Raw genomic sequence first — 8,071 nt, forward strand, 5'->3', positions numbered from 1 at the left:
AAAATATTTTCCTCACTGTTACGTGTATTTTAAGGGGGAATACACATTTGGAGAAAATTTGTCATTAATAACCGTATAAAATGGAATAGAAGAAGAAAAGTGAGTAAATAATAAAAATGTATATATTATAATTAACATTTTCAACTTATTATAAAACAACTCGTCTCAACTGTCTTACCATACTGCATTTCATTTAAATAATAATTAAAAATGAGTGAATAATTCGATCAGATTATTATCAAAGTTTGCAAAATATAATTAAATAGACAAGATTATTCCACTGCAGTGGTGGGCTGTAATGAATAACTTCCTGAGTGACATTTTCATTTAACGTTGAGGTAAATGTCAGCTGGCGTCGTCATTAATATTGAATGGAGCAGACATGCTAGCACATTTCCTTTTTTATTTTATTTATTTCTGTTAAATCTCTCTCTGATGTAAGAGGAAATGATCCCTTCTTTGGGTACTCCTTGGAGTCTAAGTGTAAGGAACATGTTTTGACGAAAAATATTCTCTCCCTTCTTCTACTCACACACTCCTCCCTCTTTGTCCTCGGCAGTTTTCTTGATACTCAACTGCTTAGTAACAGCAACAATTCAGTCATCATAATTTCATGCGTTGGCTCCTGCAGGATAAAATTCAAATGCAGACATCATTTAGAACAAGCATTCTTCTTTTTTTTAGAGGAATTTTCAGCAATAATAACTAACGTTGAGACTTCATTATTGAGTGCGACACTTTTACTAGTAGCTACATTCTAGAGGGTTTAGTTGCTCTGAGGGAATTATCTACTGGTTGTCCATGGAGAAGTTTACGACCGCGTTTCAAGGATTATAACAGACTACGGTAATTCTTTCACAGCAGCCATCTTAGTCTTGTGCCAGAATAGGAATTTCATGCCTGTTCATAAGTTCTTTTTAGCCAACTCCTTAGGGGCTCATTGGGACTTTGGGACTGCCATTATCTGAATTGAAGTAAATTTGGGGTCGCTAGTTATTAGTCTCTGAAATTTTTATTCTGTGCTTCAGTAAACGCATCTCTAATTGAAATCGTTGCAGTTATCAATAATAGCTACCAGAAAGAAATAATGATGTCTCTTTTAACCCAAACATTTCAGTGCAAATTTTTTTGAAAAACTCGAAAGACGAACAAACTATAAAACAAAACTAATATCATTTTTGGATTCTGCACCTCGGAAAAATTAGATTTGAGGTATTTTATTTCCTACTTGTTTTTTGTTTGTTTTTTTTATTTTTGAATTATTTGATAAGAACTATTAATAAAGAAATAAAAAGAAAGGTATCACTCACGAAAAACACTAATCATGTGATAAAAAGTGAAATAGGTAATAGTGATAAAAGTAAATAGGTATATAATGAACTGAAAATTTAGTAATAATTTATTTAATGCATTAATCTTAAACTTAATATACCAGTGTAATACAATATTTGACTTAAAATTAAAGTTGAAAGCGACTTCTTCCCTCCTATAATCTTTAAGTCTGCAAACAGCTTTGTAAATATATTTAGAATTATCTTTGATTAATTAATTTTCGAAAGGTTACTTCGTTTTAAATAAATGCGCTCTAATAATAAATTATTGATTAAATTGAAACTCCGAAAAATCGACATTCAAGGTGTTCTGTCATTTTTGTATTCATTGTAAAAAAAAAAAAAAAAAAAAAGAGATGGTTTTCCCTTATAATAAGAACCGTTTTTCCTTTAGTAAGATAAATGACTTGGAAGATAAATTTATTGGAAAATTCAGAAACTGTAATGTAATTTTTCCTTTATCTTTTCTTTTTCTCTGTAAATGTTTCTTTTCTTTCTGTTGGTTTTTAGCTGTCATTTCTTCTTAATGCTTCTTTTCTTCGTGCCTTTATCCCACTATATTTTCTTACTCACTGTAAATTCATTGCAATCCTCTTTAAGGAAAGTAATTTATTTGAAAGTACTATCAATTAATGATTTCGATAATTAATGCTTAACTTTTATATTAGAATTTCTTTTTCCACCTAGCGCAAGATTTGATTATTGAAATGAATAGTTTCAATTAGGTTTGCTGAGATTTGAATGTTTCTATTAACTAAAACGCTCATTATTCAATTCTTCAAATACTGTCATTTCTGTTTTTATTTTTTTGAATTTACGTATATATCCTTAATTGGGGGCTGGTGTGGGTCCAGTGGTCAAGTGCGTGGCTTTGTAAGTGGGATATTCCCAGTTCGAATCCCGCGTATACTTCTTTTTATTTGTTAGAAAAAAAATTGTTTATACTAATTTATGAGCTTCCGACCCCCGTCCACGTCACCTAATTGGTAGTTGGAAATAGGTGAGTGCTTTACTTGCTTTAGTATGCGTATTCATTGGCAGTTGTATTCAAGAATAAAATCAGTATCCTAGTTGGCGTTGGAAATACCATGTTTACAACTTTTTTAAAATACTTTATTTAACGTCAGCCTATTTCTGCTGCTAATATTAATTTCACTAGGGGGCATGCTCTTGCAAATAGGAATTTTATTATATGTGTCCGTAGGCAGGATTCTTTTTGTTGTGCGATAATGTCGACCGCCACGCTAGATTCTGCCTCGGAAGAAGGCTGGTTTACAGTTTTTATCTCCTCGACTGAAAACATCGATACCTTGGTGGATTCGATCCTTTAACCTTTAGGTTGTAGTGAATCTAATTATAAATTTCTTGTGACTAAAGTACTAAATAAATCGATAAAAATTGGGTTCTAAGCATGAATGTAATCACAGCAACTAAATTTGAGCAATACTTTGCAATCACACGAAATATCTGGGCAACATCTAACCATACCATCTATAAGGATCTCGCAGGGTAGCCTATTTGCACACGGCTATTTTTAGAAATTCAATCGCTTTATTCGGCAAGAATCTTTATCAATAAAATAGTAACGATGAATACAAAAGTTTTTAAAGTTTAATAAACATTTGAAAATGTGTTGTTTTTAATCATTCCGAATTGTTTCTTTAACAAAAAAAAAAACAAAACAAGTTTTACTATTCAAACTCTTGCTATTAGAACATATTTTAGACATCACGAATAAATTCGTCCTAGCCGATACAAACCCTCATTAACTAAGAGTGTACTCGGTGATGGCAGCAAATGGGTTAATGGGCAGAATTCGCCACATAACATGGCTGTTCATCTGACAAAAAAAAATGTGTTTTACAAATACTGTTTTTAAGGGAAAACAGAGTTTTCTGAAAACTAATTCTTTTCATTTTGAAAGATTGGAAGTATTAACGTGACTTAATTTCAGTATTGTTAATCTCCATTTAACGAAAAAGTTATTTTGGTGGGTGGGGGAATGCCGTAATCTTCTAGATGTGCTTAAAAAATTGCTGTTTTTTTCCTTTTCTCATTTGTTTGAGAGGTCTCATTTAAATTTATTTGAATTCTTCTTTATTTATATTCTTTATGAATTGCTGCCATCCAGTTGTAGATATGCAAAATATGACGATACTTGCATCTTCCCCCAACTGGCATCTTCCCCCCACTTACCTTATTTTTTTTTTTTTTTTTTTTTTAGACTTTATAATTCTTTGCTTCTTTTTATTTATTTCTATATTTCTATACTAACTTGAAAAGTTTTCTCTTAAATTGTGCTTCTTTCACTGGATAGATCATCACTTACTACAAACAACTCCAAAGGTCGGCTACGACTAGTCCTATATTATACTTTTAACTTCGTGAAACAAATTCTTCTAAAACTTCAACATTTCCGTGTATTTTGTGTGTTAGGTCATTTGATAGTTGACTTTTCCTTTGACAGAAGAATAAAAAAGACTTTTTTTTTCTAAAGGCAAACTCGGAACTTTTTTTTGTCAAATATTCATAAAAAGAAGATACCACTTTTGAATTATTTCGGTCTTTGCCTCATTATCACTTGGTCGTAACCTGTATCAATTCTATGCTTATATTCAGGATGTGATAAACGCTAAACAATGTGATACGAGGGTCGTTTGAAAAGTCCGTGCAAAAATAAAAACTACTTAATTTTTTGGGGTAAACCTTTTTTATTTTTCAACATAGTCTCCTTTTAGGCTTATACACTTCGTCCAACGCTGCTCTAGTTTGTTGATCCCTTCCGAATAATAGGATTTGTCCAAGTCTGAAAAATAGCCATTCGTTTCTGCAATCACCTCCTCGTTTGAATAAAATCTTCTTCATATTGGGGAACAAATAGAAGTCCGAGGGAGCCAAGTCTGGAGAATAGGGGGGATGTGAAACGAGTTGGTACCCTATTTCCATTAATTTTGCGACCACAACTGCTGAGGTGTGAGCTGGTGCGTTGTCGTGATGGAAAAGGACTTTTTTGTGGGCCAATCGTGGGCGTTTTTCCTGCAGCTCGGTTTTCAAACGGTCCAATAACGATGAATAATATGCACCTGTAATAGTTTTACCCTTTTCCAGATAGACGATGAGGATTATTCCTTGCGAATCCCAAAAGACAGTCGCCATAATCTTTTCGGCCGAAGGAACGGTCTTCGCCCTTTTTTGGCGCAGATTCCCCCTTGGTAACCCATTGTTTAGATTGTTCTTTGGTCTCAGGAGTGTAGTGATGTATCCATGTTTCATCCACAGTGACGAAACGACGCTTAAAGTCCTGCGGATTCTTCTGGAACAGCTGCAAACCGTCCTTGCAATACTTCACACGATTTCTTTTTTGGTCAAGCGTGAGCAATCGCGGCACCCCCATCTTGCGGATAGCTTTGTCATGTCCAAATGTTGATGCAAAATATTATGTACCCGTTCATTCGAGATGCCCACAGCACTAGCAATCTCACGCACCTTCACTCTTCTGTCATCCACCTCCATATCATGGATTTTATCAATGATTTCTGGAGTAGTAACCTCAACACTTGTGCCCATATGGCCACTCCGAAAATTTTGAAACCACTTATAAACTGTTCTAATCGAAGGTGCAGAGTCACCATAATGTTTATCAAGCTTCTCTTTAGTCTCCTGAGGCGTTTTGCCTTTCATAAAGTAGTGTTTAATCAACACACGAAATTCTTTTTCGTCCATTTTTTGAAAATCACTCGACTTCCTCGATTCAAACGAATGCCAAACACAAAGAAATAGACCGATCTGGCTGAAACTTGGTGTGTGTTCTTCCAAGAGATGCTACTAACTAAACATAACCTCGATACGCGCCAGTAGTGCTATCTCTCTGACTTTGCACGGACTTTTCAAACGACCCTCGTATGCATTGAATTAAATTAGTATATTAAAACACAGAATATTATATTAGTTCACAGTGATCATACATTTTTTTGTTTGTTTTTTATCTAAAGACATTGCTTGCAATTTTCTTTTAAAATGTAAATTGTATACATAAAAACTCATACACCCTTTTTTTCAGGAAAATTTATCAAAAATAGATTCGAAGGAAGCTGTTAGCGTAAGGGTTTCAAGAGTTGGTGAGATTTGTTTGAGACTCTTATCATCTATACTGAAGCAATGTAATATGTTTCGTTAATTCTCTGATCTCTGCTTCACTAACTAAAGGTACTATAAAAATTTCTTGATTGTAGAATTCGAAAATTGTAGCTGAGGTGAGAAAGGTGTATATTCTCATTATTCTACTTTCTCATTCTCACTAAAACTTGTGATGTGGGTGTGTGAGTGAGAGAACCCATCTATTTGCGAACAGAATAAGTCCTAATGAGAAGTCGTAGTGATGTGATCCTTTCCAAAACGTCCAAATCCTTCCAACTTGAGTGGGACTTTGCTGATGCGATTTATCGGTTTAACGCGAATTGTTTTAAAATAACTGTTTCGTTTTTCTTTTATTTTTTTAAAGTGCTTCACTTTTAATTGTGTAATTAAATTAGGGAAGAAAAAGTATTCTGAAGAGTTTTCCAATCTGAAGAAAATCTTTTTTTTTGTGCTAAGTGGAACTTACAAAAAAAATAGACTGAATGTGTTTGAAATGTTCTCGAAACTGGTACAATTAGTGTGGTGCACTAATTAGTAAGCTAGTGCTGCTACTGCTCTTAATAATAGATCATTTTCATTAAAAAAAAAATTGTGGTGGCGATAACATGCCTTCGAAAGTCATGTTGATGGGTAATTCAACAATTTGGAACCACCAATTTCTTACATGAAGGTATAATTTATACTACAATAACTATCTTAAATGAAGGAAGGAAGGGTTCAATGTTAAATTAGAAAATTTGGTAATTGATTGGCTTAAGAAAACATCTTGCTACAAATATTGGTTTACATATTTAAAGCCTGCTACCAATACAGACATAGAATCGATTTTAATAATTACTAACGATAAATGCGAAGAAAAGAAAATCTAAATCAGAGCAGAAGCTAGTAGGCCATTCAACTAACTAGCTAGCGAGAAGCTTGGTACGACCTTGGACTTGGGCGCCCCAGGCAGCCCTCCGACTTACTCAATACCCTGGGACTTGTGCTTTCTTTATATATTTCTATTATAAACCTCTATAGACTGTGATAAATTATTTTCAAATTGCTCTACAATGTGTGCATCGTACCATTGAATTTTTGATAGAAATTTTAATGTTTAAATCCTAACAGCTAACGATTCCTGGCTTTTATTACTATCCTTAATTAAAACAGTTATTTAAAATTAATCATATACTAAATCCATTACATTGCTCTACATAATTTCTCAAGTGTAGAATTAATTAAATGAAAGGAAAACATGATGTAATTCATTTATGTTTCTTTATTATATTTCTGATAAATAACTAACATTAGAATACGTAAAGTAACATTACACGAAATATGTGTTAGTAACATTTTAAAATATTTTGACTGAGAGCCAAAAGAAATAAATCTCTTGTAGTTTGCAACTATAGAATGTAGAACTCCTTTCACAACATAAGAATTATGTAACTAGATAGTAGACGATTGCAAAATAAGTTATTTATTTAAAAAAATAGCCAACTCTTTTTGGGATAGTTTTAATTTTAAAATTATTCGCGATTAATTTTAATCATCTATAAAGATCGTAGGGATAATAAAGTCTTATTACCACGACACCAATAAAAACTGGTTAGAAGTTTTAATAAACTATTTAAGGATGAAGATTTATTTGATTTTATGTGCAAATTATTGATTTATATGAAACGTATATCTGATTATGTCTCATTAAATTATAGCTGAATTATTCAGATTCGATCTTACGAACCAGTCTATAAATTTGAGTTTAATTTTAACATGTTACCTCTAATGGAGACGAAGATGCTGTTTAAGAACCTGATTGAATTGATAGTTGAATATAAAATTTTGTTCCCATATGTCTTGAGTTGGTTTCCGGGCCGACATTTTCAAAAAACCAAATCCTGAGCTCTTTTGAATTCGAGTCCAGGCAGTGATATACCACTGATTTTCTCCCACGAGTTTATTTTTCTAAAAGCCTCTACCTTTGCCACTAAGCAATAAGTATATACTTCTCATTGACCTGCATATGGTTTCTAGTATAGGTGATCTAAATTATGTTAAAACTAATGTTTCAAATAAGCTTAGGCTTTCATATTTGAAATAGACACAAAAGAAAATCGTAGGAGCTATTTGTCAGGAAAGCGTGAGAAAATTTAATAATCGAGGATGATGATGCTTTTTTTGTATAGTGTATTTCGACTAAAAACTTTTTGGATTGTCTAATTCAATAAAACTGGTACAGTAAATAAAATGAATCTTGCTATCCAATGAAAAATACATAATTTTGTACATTTTATTAGCAAATTAAACAAAAACTTGTATAACGGATAAAAAACTGTCGTAATAACATTTAAATGCACTCTAACATTAGTTTAATAAACGTTACGAATACAATTTGTTTTTACATAAGTAATAAACAATGATAACTTTAATTTTAAAGCGTAATTATTGTTAACGAAAAAACTTAAAGAGAAAAAAATGCTATAACTTCTAAATTGTATGTAATTACAATGAATATATTTAAATATTAACATTAACAAGTGTGCCAAAATAACTAGCCCTCTCTCTCTTCTGCGGTATACTAAGGTTCACGCTATTTTGCGTGATTCCTTATTTATTGACTG

The sequence above is a fragment of the Rhodnius prolixus genome, unplaced genomic scaffold (assembly GCF_049639745.1).
Source record: "Rhodnius prolixus isolate KJV_2025 unplaced genomic scaffold, Rpr scaffold_37, whole genome shotgun sequence".
NCBI lineage: Eukaryota > Metazoa > Arthropoda > Insecta > Hemiptera > Reduviidae > Rhodnius > Rhodnius prolixus.